The sequence below is a fragment of the Atractosteus spatula genome, chromosome 12 (genome assembly GCF_055471065.1).
Source record: "Atractosteus spatula isolate fAtrSpa1 chromosome 12, fAtrSpa1.hap1, whole genome shotgun sequence".
NCBI lineage: Eukaryota > Metazoa > Chordata > Actinopteri > Semionotiformes > Lepisosteidae > Atractosteus > Atractosteus spatula.
The window spans coordinates 29,720,710-29,740,414 of NC_142717.1; the positions used below are offsets into that span (position 1 = coordinate 29,720,710).

At 36.5% G+C, this 19,705-nt stretch overlaps 1 protein-coding gene across 2 annotated transcripts in view; it reads left to right on the top strand.

Annotated features, from left to right (window-relative positions):
• hivep1 (HIVEP zinc finger 1) overlaps nucleotides 1-19,705 on the top strand; it is an 82,297-nt gene that overhangs the window by 12,153 nt on the left and 50,439 nt on the right. The gene's annotated exons all lie outside the window — the stretch shown is intronic.

The following is a 19,705-nucleotide window of genomic DNA, read 5'->3' on the forward strand; positions in this document are numbered from 1 at the left end:
TTTAGTGTAGATTTAACTTTTAATTTTTCCTTTGTAGCTAATGCACCATGACACAACTCACTTGCACTTAATTTGCATATTTGTGGTACAGTATAAGAAATACCAACACTGGTATCAGGATACAATAAAAAATCTCTAATTAGTCCCTTACTGCTGTTAAGCTTTCTTGTGCAAATGTAGGATTTACAGTACAATGACATTTCCTGGACAGGCTGCTTGGCAGAAAGAATTAACATTGCAGCTTGAGGAGTTTTACTTGTAGTTTCATGTTATTCACCAAACCTGCATTTCTTGAGAACTGTACTTTGAACCTCAAGCATCTGAAACCAGTATAATAAGCACAAAGGGAACTTCTGTCCCTCGGGCACAACAGCAAAAAGATTTAGCAACAGTAACTACAACAAATTCTAAAACAGAAACTGGTTCAGTAACATCTGTTTATTGGCAAATATTGGAAACTTTCACTTTACATCTATATAAATCTTGTTATCTGACATTTACATAAATGTATATTTATATACTCCCTTGTTATAATGGTCCTTTTCTGTTCTTTACTTCCTGTATAGAGTGAATTGGCATTCTTTGTTTAATGCTCTAATAGTGAAAATTCATAAGCAACGAAACATACTGTATAAATTGATGTGATTATTTCAGTTTCATATTGAAAGATAAAAAAAACATATGCCACAACACTACATTGCACAGTACCGGTCAGGGCATTATAAAAATATATTGCTGGTCTAGAATCAGACCAAAGAGCAACTAGGTATGTCCTGCTTGGAATGACTAAAATAACCTAATCATTTCAGTCTTGAACAGGAAACAATAGAAGACCTGATTCAAGTATGCTAAATCCTTAAAGGTAAATTAAAATAATAGTTCATACATATACTGTATACCTTCTGTGCTTTATTCTTAATTCTCCACATCAGTTCTCAGCATCTATTCTTCAAAGAAACTATTAGCTTGTTGTGAAAGAAAGTCTTTAATCTGGTTGCATTTAGTTATTGTGCATGTTTAGAACAAGTCAGTTCTGACTTTAGGTGTTTAGAATTGTCCAGTGTTATGCCAGCTCTGCTTCCAAGAAAACTACAAAGACTTAATGGTGAGCCGAACTGGCATGTTGAGTTGTAGAGTCATTTTATGTTTCCTTCTTGTTTCTTCATGTCTGCTGTGATATTAATTCTACTTCCTTTTCTTAAGCTAAGTAAAATTATTAAATGATAGCCCACATGGAAATGTAAAGTACATCTAATTGAGGTGGATTCCTTCTTGCAAAGCCGTCGCTTGGTCCGAAGATCCTCTCCAGCCAATGCAGCCAATCTCTGTACCTCTGGAGCTCTGGCCTGAGGTCCCAACTGTCCTCAGTCCAAGAATCTGAACTGATGGGTCTCTATTAAGGTGGTCTCTATTAAGTATGAATACATATTATTTGAAAAAGCAGCAGCAGCAAATGAAACACGTGTAGGCAGTCCTAATTAGTTAATCTGGTGAAGACCTTCATCCTGAGCATGTGGAGATCTCACATCCTGGGAAGTGCTGGGTTAGTTCAGCCAGGAATTCCAGAAGCAGTGCAGCAGAGCAGGGAATTGTTAAAGGATCATGGGGATTATAGTGGGTAGAGGTAGCTGGCTGTTCTTTGCCAGTTTAGAGGATAGAAGTGCCGGTGGCAGACCAGATGGCATTATGCCAGAGTGGTGTACAGTTACTGGAACCTTACTGTAGCTCTGCTGTCTCCGTTGGCATTTATCAAACAGGTAGCCAGTATAAGATTGTGTGGATTTATTGCTACATGGACATTTTAATGTTTCCGAAGAAATTGAAACCAGAGGCCAAAAAAAAAAAGAAAAAGTGCATGAGTGCAAAAAGGACAATGAAACAGGAATACATAATAAGAATTATTTACTGATGGCTTAAACATGCTGTTGCTTTACTTTGGCTCAGCTTCTGCTTAGGACAACATATAAGTGAAACAGTTTCTGTTTATGCACTTGTTACCATTGAATATTTCAGCAGGATCTGGTGGATATTTACAGACCAAGTAACACAAATGGAAAAGCACTATGTGAAATCATATCCATCTTCAGAAAGTTTTTTTTTACTGCAAAGGAAGAAAAGACAATTAAAATGCCATCCAGCTTTTGAATTTGGTTTTCTAACTCACTCTAAAATTATGATGTCATTTTTTCAGATTTTCTTCTGAATCTGTGAATGTATTTTGTAAGTCTCTGCAAACCCTAAAGGCAATTGAGATAATAAGTTAGAATACGTACCGTATAATGTCATTGTTGTTTTTAAGTGGGCTTCTTTGAGTTTACTTTGGATCATCCCGCCAAAATATGTGGATGCACTACTAAATAGTTCAGGCATATTTACTCTGCAGCATTACAATGACACATAACTCAATAAAAACATTTCCAATTTTGTTGGTTCGTGTTCAGAATCGAATTGAAAAAGGAAAGAAATATGAACATCCCACCTCAGTTGTGAATTTATGTTTAGAGCCACTTGGTTAATTAGTGAGCGTTTAACATTTAACTGTAAATTACAGTCATGTGCAGGCAGACATAGAGCCCCTGCCTTTGAAGATCCCTTAGACCCAAATGTGCTTTCTGGAGGAATGCAGCAAGCATCTTCAGGAGAAGACAAGCCCAGTCCTGCAGGCTAATATGCGTCAGTAGATACCACGGAAACTCCTATAACACTCCTGGCGTGGTTGAGATGGGTGTCTTAGGGCAGCTGTAGTTTTAATATGCCATTTCTGTTCTGTTCTTATATTTCTGAAAAGCATAAAACTGAAATGGCTCAAGGTGGGTGAGAGAGCTATTATGAGGTTTGAAAGGGGTCCATTGTGTTTGTAATTGCTAGTATATTGGGATTAGATGTTAATTTTTAAATAGATCACTAAAACTGTTGGATTTCTACGGTGGAAGCTTTTTAAGCTCATAATTGTACGAAGCATCTTCCTCATGCGTTCCAGGGGGTTCCAATCAACAACATGAATGGACAGTTAGTTCTAAATAAATTTGACTTTGTTAAAACCTGATAGGTAATTTTCATTTGTGTTTGTGTCTCTAGCTTTAACAAATGAAAAACAAAGCAGTGTCTGGAATCTTATACAGTACCTGTTAGCACTGAATAGCTCTTGTGCAGAGGCCCTGTCATTCTGCAGCATACTGTGATATACTGTATATGGGAGGATGTTCAAACTGTTTATGAGTCAATGAAAAGTAAGGTGTTGTGAATGGTGGGAATTCCTTGCTTTTATACATGTGATTTGAAAACAACAGGAGAGAGGAACTCTTTCCTGTATTTTGTTTGCTTGAATCTAGAAATGTTTTTTGTGTATTTATGCAGCTTCATGTGCAAGTGGATAAATACTTCTGGAATTTCATCTGAATTTCTGGTGTTGGCAAAGGGTTGTCTCTTTGTGCATGTGTATTAATTGTTCACCACAACTTTAAATGGCAAAGACCACCTTTCAAATGTCCGCAAACACTATGGACAAAGAAGATGGTGTAGAGAACAATATTGTTCATTTGTTTTCACTCTAGTCATTAGGTTCACTCTGATCTCTGTACCTCTGGAGCTCTGGCCTGAGGTCCCACCTGTCCTCAGTCCAAGAGACTGAGCTGATGGGTTGATTGATGGGACAGTGACTACCATCAAGTTCAATCAAACCTCAATATTTTTACTCCAGGCGCCTTTGTAGATTTGCAGATTATGTTCACTTTCAAGATACATACTTTATTCTAAATATAGAATTGTAAGGTGAATTCAGTATATGTGTCAAACCTGAGTAACAATTTTCTTTTTGAAAACAAGAATGAGATCTTATCTTTATTTGGCTTTAGAAAACACGCTTATTTACTGATTTAGTGACTTACGTGGAAAGTATGATCAGTCTGCTGTTGACTGTAGCTCACATGACTTAGGCTTGTTACTAATAGAACTCACATTTGTCCCTTGTACTACCATGAGGTCTGGAAGACCTTCTGAAGCCTTATTATAAAACAGTTCTTTCTCTCCCGGCCATTCATTTTTTGTCTTCATTTGGCTTCCCTCAGTCATGTTTCTCTATACAGTGTTTACAGAGAATTGTTCAAATTTGTGATTTATAAAGAGATACAGTACATGAATCTTGTGAGAAACGGAAAGATATGTAGCGCTAAATTTAATTTGATCAAATTTAATCTAAATTCTGTTTTCATTGCCTATCTCATTGTATCACATGCTAGATTTGCACATCAAGAGGTTTCTCATTACTTTAAGAAAATGGTGAACAAATGTTGCTCTGGATTCTCCTATACATGTTGTAAATCTCATACAGATCAACACTTCATTTTACAGTGTCATTTTTAGTGGTGCCACAGACAGTATATTGGAATATCTGTGTATATTATTTTTGTACGTAAATATAGCAGCTTTTACTTGTTCATAAACATGCAGTTACCTGTAAGTTTATAGTAGTTTCCATACTATGGACTCCGCAGGTTTAAAAAATCTTGTAAGTCAAGCAAAGCTTAAGCAACCGAAAACACCAGGAGAGCTAATGGAAAATGAAGTTTATTGCTGCAGAAATCTTTCCACAGACCTTTTTAGTTCGGTCTTCGGATGTGATTTTTTTTCCCATATCCAGTGTTCGTAAGTGCCAAGAATTCTCCAGTTCAAGAGCCAACCATTTCAGCTCTGGCTGTTTGAACAAGCAGGTTATCTTCTGAGACTCTGTTAATTCCAGATTTTCAGGTTCGTAAAAGTAAAAGCTCTAACTTGCATTTGTCCCTTTGGTTTTTTTCAAAGCATGTTCTTACAGATGCTTCAAGAATTGATTGAGTTGCCTGATTTGCATAGTGTAAAAAGCAGAGAAGCATAGAACAATTTTTAGTGACTAAAGGACAGAAGTTTGGAGAATTTTCAACGTGGCTAATTTAGCTGACAAACCTTACAATAATATTTTGAAGATAAGGTTTACAAATATCACATTACTGAATGTTATGTTAAAGCACCTTTTTATCATAATACGGATGTATAGTCTCAATTTTACAGGTGACTTTAAAAAATATCAGGTTTAAAATCTTTTTATGTATATTGATTGAGCTATAATTTCGTATTTAATACCTGTAATATAAGATGTAATATGTCTTTAGGATTCAGATCCTAAGGAATTGTGCCATGATAAATCATTCAAATGTCATGCTGTTGTTCACTTAAATGTTCTCAGAATTTCCATGTTCATTTTTAGTGTATTAATTATAAAGTGATGATTTAAAACTGGTACTGCAGGTCCATACAATCTTCATTGATGTTGACGTTTTAAAATAAATTTTTAAGGTTGCTTAAGAAAAATTATTTTACTCTGCAATGTTCTTCTGTATGCATTACCTTTGAAATCTTTACTGGAACTAGTTTTCTGGCAATGATGGTAGTTCTAGAGTAAGTGAAATTGTAAGTCTGTGGAGGAATATTTTAAATGTATAACAAACCTTTTGTATATAATACTTTCTATATTAAGTTTTAAAAGAGATTTACAAATGTAAGAACTTATAAAACTAATCATACTGTATATGTTGTTTTCTGTAAGAATAGAAATTCTATATGGTGCCAGATTTAACAGGTAAAATGCACATTGTAAAAGACAGACTTAATCTTATATATCCAACCATCTAGAGATACATGAATGCTGGGTAACAGTTTTAATAAAAAGAAAGGAGGTAATTGCAGAAAAACCTTTTGTTTTTTGGTTCCTTTTAAATCTAGAACTTTCAGAACTTTTCATATATCAAAAAAGAACTTTGAAATAGTTACCTTCCTGTGCCAACCATTAAAAAATGTTAAACATATGAAACAGATAAATATCTATAAACATCTCTAAGCTTTATCAGAAAAAAAGTTTTTAATTATCATTTTCACCACCCGTGCAATTGTTCTATTTCTAAAAAAGTGATTTTCTGTTTCTGTTTCTTTTTCAAAATGAAAATTAAGTAGAAATCATACGTGGCCATGCATGAACGCCTGTAGAGCACAAACCTACTTTATTAGGACATTTCCAGGGTTTGACAGAGGAATTACAGTATGATGGGGTGACATAACCGAATACTGGCAGCATAATGCCGCTTGCAAATGAACCTCAGGGTAGCTGTTGCCACAGTAACCAGCAGCATGAGCCTTTGTCTGCAGGTGGCTTTTCCTATGTCCTGCTGGCTGCAGGACAACTCGAGCGCATGAGAGGAAAATGGGACTGGCAGGAGAGTTTCTGAGATGAGGCACGTGGGATGATGGAAGTCACACAGAGGCACAGAACAGAGAGCAGCAAAAAAAACAGAGGACGCCGGGGTTACACCCCTACTCTTTACGACAAACGCCCTGGGATTTTTAATGACCGCAGAGGGTCAGTTTTTTGTCTCATCCGAAGGACAGTGCCCTTTTATAGTATAGTTTCCCTGTCACTATACTGGGGCATTAGGACCTACATAGACTGCAGGGTGAGCACCCCCTGCTGACCCCACTAACACCTCTTCCAGTAGCAACCTTAGTTTTTCCCAGGAGGTCTCCCATCATGGTACTGACCAGGCTCACACCTGCTGAGCTTCAGTGGGTTACCAGATGTGAGTTGCAGGGTGACATGGCTGCTGTTAAAAAAATAAGTTAAAAAAAGCCAAATCAACCTTTGTAACTACTTGGAATGTGGCACCTGAGCTCTTCATAGTCCTACAAAAGGGGAACTCTCAGTTGTTAGATTAAAGACAACTTTAATACCTGCAGGCGTCTGGCCCTGAGGGACCGGAGGCATAGCTTTCCGCTCTCTAGCTCCAACATACCTTAGGAATGTCTTCAGTGGTATTAAAGCAGTCCACATGAGAACTGAGTCCATTTCCACCTACAAGAACTGTGCCTTGAACTAGAGTGATGCAACTTAATCCACTCCTAGGACATTCTAGTATACTCTTTATGCCTTTAAATGAAAGGTTTACATTGGTAAACCGAAGGCTTCTGATTAAACCACGTTTATTGATTTCATATGTATTATGTATTATTTTTGATGCAGTGAAATGTTAACCAAACTAGCAAGGGAACCATCATCTGTATCTTAAAAACTTTGCACTATCAGTCTTGTTGATGTGCTTATTTCAGTAGTCATTAGTTGAGAAAGACAATGGCTGTATTCTTCTAGAACTGAAAACAGCACAACGCTATCAGACGTCTGCGCTAGATTTCCATTCTCTGGTCATGGCGTATTTTGTTTTATTCATCCTCTTCGACAGGAAAGTGTTAGGCAAACATACAGCTCTGCTGTTGTTTTAGCTGAAGGGCAAATACGTCTTACTGAGCTCTCTATTTCTTATGTCATCTGTCTTTTTCGTGCTCAAGATTGGGGGATTTTTTTTCTAAATGTATAATTTGAAAGAAAAAGAGGGGGCTAACTTAGCCATGTAGTCAAGAGCGCAACCCCTCAACAAAACAACATTTTTAGGCTTTATAATGTTCTGTTTCATCTGAGTTATTTTGAGCACAGCCCTGTGCACCAGACAGCAAGAACTATGGCCGAAGTCTGTGGTACTAAACTGATGAGCAAATGAAGCGTAAAGTAAAAAAAAAACAGAAATGGAAAATGAGTTTCACAAAGAGATTTTTTTCTGTAAGTTAAAATAACAGTAACCATCCAACAGAAACCATAGCAACTGTGAACAACATTCTTCTGTTTGTTTTATATTTTCAGCACTTCCCAATAGTAGGATATTGTAAGAGTTTGAAAATCTTCTCCTAAACAAATTTAACTAACAGAAGAGGGTTTTGGTAAAGCTTGCAATTTGTGCCTCTCTCTCTAAGTGTGGATTATTAAAAGCTTTTGGATTCATTGATTTCAGTCGTTGAAATTTAGTACTTTCTTTAACAGTCAGGAATATTTTCTGAAACTCGGTAAACTGCAATAGCAAATATATTTGTGTGCACCAATTTTAAGATTGTTTTCTGCTAGGGGTCTTCTACTGTTTCTTATAATGTTTTGAGGTAAAATTTCCTGAATACATTTTCTTCTTTTACTACCGCCCTTAGTGTGTAAAAAATAGCTTTGGAAATATTCAGAATATAAATACAAAAAGCTTAATGGTGTCGTCTTCTGTTGTTTACAGTAAAACTATTTTGAACATAGTTCAGCTACATCTACATCTGAAAGATTGTCTTATGAACAAATGAGTTCGTACACTGACTTTCCACTATACAACCTGTTTTATCAGTTCCTCTGTCCAGGTACTTGGCAAGATGTTTCAAAGGATGACAGGCTTAATTATTTTTCTACAGTCATTCTTCTATAATGCTATAGCTTAATGTGTCAGAAATTGCTCTTTTTGTTCGTGATGGGTAATACAAACCTGCTGAGCTTCAGTGCATTTGATAAAATAACGCCACCATTTAGAAAAATGTAACCTTCCTAATCCTTTCCTAATTTTTTTAATCTATCTAATGTGTTGTTGGACGACAGAATTATTTGGTTTACAAATATTACTCAAGAGAGACCATCTTTATAGTCCATAAACATCCAAGAAGAAAAGATTGCACAAATTAGGCTATAGTTGTGTGATTTTTTCCAAGTGAAAATAGATGTTTTCATTGCTTGGGCAATTCAGCAGAATTTGCAGCATTTGCAAAACGGTGAATTACTTGTTAATTCACGTTCGTGTTTTGTTAAATCTACAGTATGTCAGACAAATATTAATGCTATGTAAAGTGAAAGAAGATTTCATGTAAAAGTATATAATTTTATGTCCTGATTAGACTGGTGTCTGTTTTCCAGTGAAGGGACCTACCCTCTGACTTCCTAAAAGCCATCTTAACATATGCCCCTCTGAGTCTGCCATTTACAAGAGAACATCTTCAATTTTCAATGAACTGACGAGAAAATGATAGTATCAAAAACAGAACCGTTTTAATTAAATTGTTTTAGGACAGTTTTTTCCACAGATAAGAAAGAACACCCTTCAGCGCATGAATGCATGTTCCTCTCCAGTCCAATGCCGCAGCCCACTTAGACTTAGTCATCCCTAATTGATCCTATTTATTATCTTCCCGTTGCCTTTAGAGCAGAAGGAGTTGCTTCAGATTTGATAGCTTTACAGTGGTGCATGCCTCAACTTCCGGTTTCAAACGGCCACGCAGGGGATTCTGAAATTCCCCGGTGACCTGGCATTGGGCCAGTCTGTTTTGGCGAGGTTCACTGCTGAGTAAAAATAAAGGCATGAAATAATAAAAATAAAAACGTGTAGGCAGCACACGCTTACTGGAAAAGGTGGACTGTAGCACATGTGCATTTCCTCAACAAATGTCAATTCTCTCATGCAGAAGAATCTTTTTCTTATTTGTTTTTCATCAGAATTGGCCATCCTAAGGCGCTGTCAAGGATAACCTTCCAGGTTTTGGCACAAAGGTTGTTAAGTGAAACTGGAACTAAAAATGCAAAACAACAGTAAAAAGGACAGGAAAATAAAGGGTGTTATATTGTTTGAAAATCAGAGTGTCTAATGTTAATGTTATAGTGATTATTTTAAAAGCAAATTAAATTAACCAGGTATTAAATTGATTACTAATTATATCATTTATACATTTTTATATATTTTAGCATTACTATAATAAATGTTAAATATATACTTTTTTAGCCAAATGGTTGCTGTATAGTTTAAATCTGAAGTGAAAAACAGTGTCATATTATTACATTTTTCTACATTAAACATGCAGTGAAGTCTCACCTGTGGTTTGTCCTCTGAAAGGCTCTGTTAGGAACACAGAATGATTTTTTGTGAGGATTTTGCATTCAGGTTGCAGCCAGGTCTCATTGCAAAGTCAGTGTTCAAGTGTGCTGCTGCAGTTGGTATGGGGCCATTGAGCAGGGGGATTACAAAAGGAATCAAATAAAAAAGTTAAATAAAAAAGGAGTATGATAGTGGTTTATCTCTGAATTGTTCCAGCAAATTCTCTTATTATTTTACCTAAGCATTACTCAACATTTTGATCTACATGTTGAGTATTGCATTGCTCTAAATTTTGAATAAAGAGTATACTGTAGTTCAGCATTAAAATAAGAGTTTACTTATACAGTAATATTTTTTATTTATACTTGAATTTTGTGCAATGCTCCTGATGTAGTGTTTTGCTTTGCGTTCCATATATATGCAGATGAGAAAAAATGAAAATGAATAAGAACATTGATAGTTTTGGAGACAGAAATACGTGAAGGCACTTTGTCTTGGTGATGGTGTCAGGTGTAGGCATGTTAATCACGTTGTTTGACACCCAAACCCTCTTGTTGAAAAACCTGTGCCTCCAACTGTCTGGTCTGAGCACAGCGTTGTGATGCTCCTGGAAAAAATGCTAAGTGAAGCTTCTGCAGGTACAGCAGCTGCACTACTGGAGATCCTTTCTCTTTAAATCTTGTCTGTGTGAAATACAGCAGAGTGTGCGAGGCAGGGAGAAAGCGAGCAAGAGGGGGAGGACAGCTACAACTGCTGACATTTGTAGCCTGCTGGCAGCGTTTCGTGCTCTGTCTGCTTGCGTAACATGTGGGCTGCCTCTACTTTAGCAACTGTTGCCATGGAGAGTTGGCGGGGGTGGATTCTAGGATCCCTACGCGTCTGCGAAAGGGAGTTTGAATTACGTCTGGGAATTGCTCACTGCACATAATTCGCTGTGGCAGGGGCAATTCAGGTGTGCGCCTTAGCGCAGATAACGGGGGATGACCTGTCAGCTGGCTGGTAATCTGACTTGTGAGCTACGCTCTGAAAGAAAGCACAGCAGGTGTGAATCAAATGCAGAAAAGGCTCTCAGCACTCCGTTGCAGCCTGGTTCCCCCCATCGAGTCTGCTGTGCTTCCTCCTAGCATGCTTGCAAAATATGAACTGCTTGGAGGCATGCTGCACACTCTACCTGCACTGATAGGATCAATGTACAAAAGGGATTGATGCATATTTATAGCACCTCTTCGAGTGTGGGAGGCTGAGTACCACAAGTGGGTTGCTAGTTATTTTTTATGTTGACAGAGTTGTAGCTGCATGCTTGGGGTGAATGCATAAGGGTTTAGGACTGCAGTATGCTCCTCTCTTGTTTTGAAAGTTGACAGTCTGAATGCAGACGTCACGAGCTGTCTCTAAATTGCGACCGAAGGATGGAAAGAGAGAGAGTGGATGTTGGTAAACAGCTGCCTTGCATCACTAATATTAAGTTAGGAGAAGAGGTGAGGACTTTCAAGTGCTGGTGTAACCAAGGCTTTGAGGTAAGTCCGCAGTTTTGATACCAAAACCATTTTCTTTGTTCTTTTTTTCCATTTTGGATTATTGCTGTGAAGAATTTCAGCTACACTCTGTTTTTCAGTACAGGGGAATTTAAAGAGTATCACAAAGGTACTCAAACATACTAGTTTTGTTCTTTTTGCCTTCAAAACCTTAAAGCACGGATCCACTACGCATTGTTTTTGAACAGATTCTGTTTATATAGCATTGCAGTGTAAAAGGGGAAATTAAGAAAAATTGTGGTTATGAAAAAAAAACATTAAAACATAAACTCAAACAATAAACTGCTGTATGAATTAAAGATTAAGAGGGTTGCAGTGAAACCCAGAGACTCTCATTGATTGTGAACAAATGCAGCTGGTTTTTTTGTGTGAAATTTGTTCTGGCTCAAGGTAGGTCTTTTTTGTGAAAGGTTATTAGTCTGCAGTCCTGGTGTGTTTCGGAAGTTTGCCTGTCAGGTGAATTTGAAGACCCTTTGCGCAGGAGACAGGGTTTGTAAATGCACTGAGATTGACGTGCTCACAATACAATAGAAAGGGAGTCCTACTTTCAGCCGAAGAAAGGGCTACCCTACATCAGAGTAAGGTGATTAGGCTCTTCCGACATAATTTCAATGAACCAGAAAGGCTTAATGTTTTAATGTAGACAACACAAGTAAAGACTTCCCCTCAGGAAAAGAAAAGCATTTTCTCACATTTCCATATTGCTGCTTAATGATTAGAGTTATTTAAAGCATCTTACAGTATGTTTAACAGCACAGATCACATCTTGATTTGATAAAGTTTGGAATAAATAGGCCATGCATTACATAATATTCTGAATCAAATACTTGTTTGTTAGTTCATACTGTAGCATTCTGCCCATTCACTTGAGGCACGTTGTTTTTTGGCAAAACTTACTTTTAGTACTGTTTGTGAATAGTGAATATTGTCAGCAGTATAATAGAATCCCAGTGGGCAGTGTTAGAACATTAGAATGGTTACAAATGAGAAGCGTCCAGTTGACCAGTCTAGATCCTTTGGAAATGCGTCGTTAATTGATTCAAGGATCTCAACCCGCCGATTCATGAAAAAAACCAGGGCATTAGCTTTAACAACATGACTGGTTCCATTTTTTGGTAAAGGAGGGCAGCACTTTTACATACACTTCCTGTTGTGTTTTCCTCCCTGTTTTTTGTGACTGATAACCTCTTGATTGCTGCATTGCAGCTCAAAACAAAATTCATTTCTGTGGATTTTAAAGATGAGGGTGCTCATATCCATCTTGTTCTACAACATGTAAGAAATAAAGAATAATTAAACAGAAAAGGTGACACCCTATTAAGTGTTGAAATTCCACTCAGTAGAAATGTTATTAAGCTGGGACTGAATTGTTTTTATTTAGAGTTAATTGTCTCATGAAAAAGAAAGATATCATGCTAAGCAGCAGCACGTGAATGAGTTTACCCAATTTATTCATCCTTTACAAGTTAAAGATTGCGTGATAGGTGTACATTAATTCATATACACACATACTCATACAGGAATATGTGTGTTCACAGAAAACAGGTGAAATATATCTAACCGCCATAACATATTAAGCAGTGTGACTGCATTGAATTAACATTTTCTCTAACCTTTTTACATACCACATTTTGTTTTATATTTCTAGAAGTTTCTGTGCCCTACTGATACTTTCTCAGATATGTGTGCTTGTTTATGTATATGCCTATACTGTATGTCGTTTAATTTTATAAAAAATGTTTCATCTTCATTCTGCCTTAGCAGTATTTTTCCAGAATTAATTTTATTATTCTGCTTTATTTAGGAGCACATTTTTCAAGCATTTGGCACAGCTTCATTTTAGTAAGATCGGAACGTTGATGGGGTACAAAATTGCATAGTGGAAAGTAACAAAAAAAAAAGTAAATCAGCATGTTACAATGACTAAAACAAGGTGCAGAAACTCTACTATGAATCAGTCTCCCCAAAAGTACAGTTTACAGTTACTGGAAAAAAAGCAATACTGTACAAGTCACAGGAACTGTAATGATAAGACACTCCAGAGCAGGGTATGTTTAATTCAGCCTTTATTATTTACTGCCTCCACCTCAAATAATATTGCAGTACAGTTGGAGCTATGCTGTAGTAATTGAGTGCAATGTGATTGGAATGTTCTCTTTGAATGCATTAATTAGATGTTGGGTCAGGTGCAATAATGAAGTATATGTCACTGTATGCCCTTTCTGTGAAGAAAACTGATTTTGTCTAAGCTGAGACAGTTGGTCCCAATGGAAAATGTAAAGACTTAAGTAGGCATTATCCTTGCATGCTGTTAACTGTAGTAAATTCTTGTCATTCTCACAGAATTATAGTACAGAATGACTTTTTTTTAAACAAGGACCTATTTGCCTTAATAAAAATACCAATATCCTTGTAAAAAATATTTTTAACCTGATATGTAAATATTTTCACAAACCTATATAAAATATATTAAAAAAACCTTAAACATTACTTGACATATTATAGTTATATTATAACTAATATAAATATAAAATCATTTATTTTTCATATAGTTTAGATGTATGCAAAGTGTTACTTTTTTGTCAGAACATTAACCATTTAACTTTTTTTTTGCTGATACTTAAAAGAATTGTCGGAAATAGAATTTTACTGAATGCTTTAATTCTGATGTTAAAAACGGACAAATGTTCACTGAGTGTTTGACCTAAAACATCTAAATTAAACCAAATGAACTTATTAGCACTTCTTTTATTCAATGCTTAGTGATGCTCATTAACTAACAGGTGGGATGTTACAGATTGAGAACATTAAGGGGATTAAGGAAATAGAATATCTGTGTGCCACTTGATGAACAGATCTTTGTCCGGCTGTAGCTGGGCAGTTGTTCTACAGCATTGCCTTTGGAAATAAAGGATTAGTCCCAAGGTTTGTCAGCATTCTTCTGGTTAGCAGACTTCATGTTATAGGATGCCTGTAATTTTGAGAGCACAATGAAACTGCATATCAAAATAATAATGATGTTGAAAATGGTAAAACTGTTATTGAGCACAATAAATCATTAGATTTTTGAGGATTTGATCTAAGCCACTACTTCTCTTTTAGCATTGCTGTGAAACTGCCTCTGGTCATTTCGAGCGGTTTCAAACCAATAGGCTTCAAGACAAAAGTGCAAATTTGCATTATGAACTGAAAGATCATTCCTTTCCAGTCATACTCAGGAAATGGGTACAAAGAGCACAAATTACGTCATGAGGCGTTTAAACACACCTTTCAATTTGCCTGTCTTGATTGAGGTCACATCATGACATTATGTGAGTTGTATTTCCTCCCATCCCTTAATACATATTTGTATATGTAAACCTTGTGCTCTTTATTGAAAATGCACGATGCCAGATATGCATGAAATTATGAGCCCTCAAACAAGCTTAGATAATGTTATAATTTGCACTGTTTGTATCTGATCTGGCATCACTTTTTCATAACACCAATAATATACTGATTGAAAAATATAGTATAATATTAAGCAGACCAAGTATAATATTAAGCAGACCAAGATATGAGACACGGCAAGGGTTACATATGCACCTCAATTACAATCCCCCCCATTTTCATGTGTAGATTTAATATTACTGATTTACTATTACTACTACTGGGACAGCATCAAACAAAAGGGCAAAATCAAAATATCATCTTCCTAGAAATTACGTCATGTAAGAGTATGTTTAAACACAAAAACTGATTCTGGGTTTGAAACAAACATAATGAGACAGTCCTTCCATCTGCTGCTTGTTGTGTCACTAGAGAGTTCTGAACCTAAATGGTAGGCATATAAGGCAGCAGAAAAGGCCATAACTTCAGCCTACAGTACATGTCTATGAAACCTGGTGGGTTGAAAGCTGACATTATCTAAGTTTTAAATATTCTATTAAATAGATATTTAGTACATAGAAAAAAAGTTTTATATTTGCACATTAAAACATTGATTAAGAAGAAATAGTGTTAAAGATGAAAGCAATGACTTAATTGGACACACATTGATCTTTGGTAAAGCAGTTACTGTAAACACTGAAAAGTGAAACAAGATGAAGCATTGCACATTCACAATCAGAACGCCACACAAAATGGTGTCATATACAAGCTGGGGAAGCTGAGACATGGCATAATACTGTAGTAGCTAGGTCTTGTTCCATCTCTTTAAATAGTTTAATTGTGATGTAATATCGAGTAATATTTTTAAACATAGTAAATCAGAAAGGTGTACATTAATCTGATATTTCACCTGCCTGTCTTACATTCTGAGTGAGTCTGAGCAGTGCTGTTTGCACTGTGTTTTTTCTTCTTTAGGGATTCTAGTCCCCAGAGCCAGTGTACCATTAGCTCAGCTTTTGCGCTTTGGGTTATTTTCAAAAGCAAGCGTATCTGTTTATCTCTCAATCATCAAGTTTCACAAAAGAACACTGCTATTATGCTCCTTTCGCACACCCTTTTGGAGAAACCAGAGTCATGCCTTCAGTGCCGATTCAGGAAGCTCTGGTTTAGCAAATAACAGTAATTTTCCCTTTGGCACGCTTATCAAAACAAAAAAGTCATGGTGCTGACTGACAGCCACCCTGACAATTACTGCTGGCCACACTGGGCATGTGCTGCAGATAATTTGGTGAGCTAATTGCCACTGCCTGGGCAGAGAGGATGTTTGCCCTGATTTCTTGGTTTTGTGATTTAAAAAAACAACAACTTTTGAAGTGCCCCTACACAACAGCAATGGCTTACTGATTGTTTTCCCAGGGAATCAGGTATACCCTTCAAGTGACACGAGTAGGGAGAAATGAAAAAAACAAATCCCTGTCCTCTTTTCTGACGGTGAAGTACTGTACTTGTCAGGTGATTGGAACTGTTGTGCTTTATCAGCCTTTGTAGATCTGTGGAAGGAAATGCCCGTCTTTTAGCGTGACCAAAACAGCACCATATTATTCGTGGCTGATTAGTTTCTAGTTTTAAAGTAAAAAAGAAGGAAACATAGCTTGAAAAAGGAGTTTATATAAACGAATTACATATTTTGGTCAAGTGAGAATGAACACATCCTCTTTTTTTCTTTTTGCTTGCGATTTACTGTATATACAGTATATATACAAAATTAGGATAATTACTTAAATTGTGAATAGTTAGCTCTGATTATTGAATCAATAGAGGAGCATTTAATTGTTTATTGATGTTTTACAGCTCAGGAAAGGGGTCAAAGGAAACCATTTCATTCTGTTGCCTTGTGTTTTCTCAAACAGTTCCAGAGCTGCATCGATAAACCATACTGGCCATTCAGCAGACTAACAAAAACACACTCTTATTTGAGCTTTTCTTCACATCTCAGTTGTATTTCTTTCTGGCATTCTTATCATTATGGTAATTGTAACAGATATAAGAAATGCCTTAGTTGGTACGAAGAAAGCGGCTTGAAAAATCCTTCAGAATGAGAAAGACCGTTGACTCACTGTCACCTTCTCATATCTGTTTCATCTGATAAAAATATTTTGATTATTCTAGAAAGCTTTGCAAACAGTGAAAGCAGTAAAAGCTACCTGGAATCGGCTGCATTTCCCCAGCTTTGCAGGTACATCATGCACATCAATTTGCATGTCTGCCTTACGTGATTCCCATCAGGCTGAGAACACAATAGGACTGAGTGTTTTGGGCACCTTCCACTGAGGATCCCACGGAGACTCTGCGTTGTTGCCTACGCTGCTGTCTTTAAATAAGAGGATCATATTTATAGAACTCATGTTTGTCACAATTTCATTGCTCTTATCTTGTCAGGTCAGTTTACAATGCAGAAGAACACTAAGCTTATTTCCGAGCGGATTTTTACATCACTACAGTCAGCGAAACCCAAATTTGAACTGCATTAACTTTAAAACACTGGAATAAAATAGGCACTCAAAAATAAGCTAATTAGACTTAGTATAATATTTTCTAATTTTAAAATGCTGTTATATAGTGCAGTTTTTGATATATGCTGCTGAAAATATGAAGGTATGGCAGGAAAAGTAGAATTCATTGAAGGTTTGTCAGCATTTTTCATATTTGGTTTGTTTCTCACTGTACTGAGCAGATACAGGCCTTATGCCTATTTCCGGGTCTATAATAGGCCCATATCAGGTAGCTCATTACCAAAACAATAACAACAAAAACAACATTAATAACCTAATATTTGTAATGTAATTCAAAAACTTTGTCACATATCAATTGGTCAAAATGTCAGGAAACTTTTGTTTCTGTTTTCTTTAGCAGAAAACAAGCAGAAGAGCAAAAGGCGGTAGTGGCTGATGTCATTGCTTTTCTGTGGGTCAGGAATTACCCTAATCATATTATACTAAAAGATACTGTTCAGGCTTGGACGTGCTGCTAACTGAAAGGAAATTGGATGTTCCAAGAAGCAAGTGGGCTATTCTTGGCATTGCCTCTTAGTTGAAGGAGGTGTTCCTAGGGTGGATTTGCATATACAGTATGTATACGTCATAGTGATTTTCATACTTGTTCTCCACTAAAGAAAAATGCATTCATAAAGCTTCACAGCTCAAGACATGGTGTGATGTCATTTCAGAAAGTAAAATGAATTAAAACCTTTAAAAAAATATGATGAGCTGCTCTCACCTTTAGCACCTAGGCAACCAATACAGCTGTGGCTTTTGTGAATTTTGGGTTTCAGAAATGACTGTAGCAAGAGGAATGGGTGAATTTGCACAGTTTGAAACAGTTTAAATCACAATATATTCTCAAGTAATAGGTTTATTCCATGCTGAAAAGAGAAGAAAGAAAACACAACGTTTCAGCTGTGGAGCCTTCTTTGGGTGTGGCCTTCTTCTGACACCTGAGGAAGGCTCCACGGCTGAAACATTGTGCTTTCTTTCTTCTCTTTTCAGCATGGAATAAACCTATTACTTGTTCCTGTGCAGCCTACACATGCTGACACAGCTACCCACCTGAACTACAATATATTCTTTTCACATTTCTTTAAGGAACCATCCCAGCTAGTTTTCTACAGTAAGAGTATGCACAAAGCTAGTTATTTGGTATTAAGATCTGGATTTAAATTTATGTTATTTTGTGAGATTTTTTAAATCACTAAATTAGAGCAGTTTTTCTACAATTAAACTTTTGGAATTAGGAGACAGGCACAGCTCTTGATGTGAAGATGGACTTCCTGGTTTTAGTCCTCATTTATCATTTTTTTTATTTCCTCTTGAGTCCTTTTTTTGCTATAGTTCCTGAGGTAGTCTTCTAGTTTGGTTTTGTCACTACCTTTCAACTGCCTTTGTCACCTTTTAGTTCATCTGACCTGACCTTTTTAGAATATTCTTTTAACACTAAGAATTAACACTGCTGTTCTCCTTTGAACTAATTCAGGGAGCCACTGTTGTTTTGTAACATAGACATAAGTATTGGAACAGTGAAGTATAAATTGACATTTTTGCTATATACTCAAGCAATTTGAATTCAAGATGAAAAGATGAATGTGAGACAAAAGTACAGAATGCCACCTTTTATTTCTGGGTATTGCTGAGTTTTATATTTTGAATTAGAATTCCTTGAATATACTACAAAATAGCAATTGTTTACTTTTTCTGTACTAGTACTTAAGGAGGGCACGGTGTATCTTGGTTCACAAATTCAAGGCACAGTCTAGATCGACAAGTTTCTCAGTTGTCTCCTGTACTTTACTCTGCCTCCTCTGCAGAATCCAAACAGCCACAGACAGTGAGAGCCATTGATCATTACAGACTTCATGGCATTTTTCATAAAAGTAGCAGTATTAACCGTATAGCCCTGTCTAAATTCCTCTCTGAGCCTTTACAATCTAAACGTATACTCACTTGGAAAATTATATTTTTTTACTTCTCCACCTGATTTGCAGGGCAGTGAGGCTGCTCTTCAGTGATGGATAAAATGGGTGCCCTCCCATGTGTATAGTGCTTTAAGATAACCCATTTTCCAGATAAATCCATTATCCAAGAAAAGCCCCCTTTTTTGAATCACGTCAGCAAATTCCTTTTTTGGAAAAAATTCAATAACACATTTACAGGTCCTAGATTTTTCCAGTTACTGATGTGAATATAAGTAATACTCAAGAAGCACAAGGATAAAATAAGCAAATTCAAAACCAAGGACGTGCTGGCTGGATGACACCCTGGTCTCTTTGTCTGGGTTCTTTATACATTTTGTTTGGGTAAAGACAGCCTGGGGAGTCCCAATGCAGAGTATGAATGGTGATTCTCCGATAGTTTTGATGGTGGATGGTAACATGTTTGGGGATTTAAAAGCCCCTTCTGTTACGTTGCTTATATAATAGTCACTTAACAAAAGGCTTTGCTGGTGGTAGGGTCAGGACATTTTGGGACTTTTCCCTCATGAGAATCTATGGTTTTTATTTGCTTA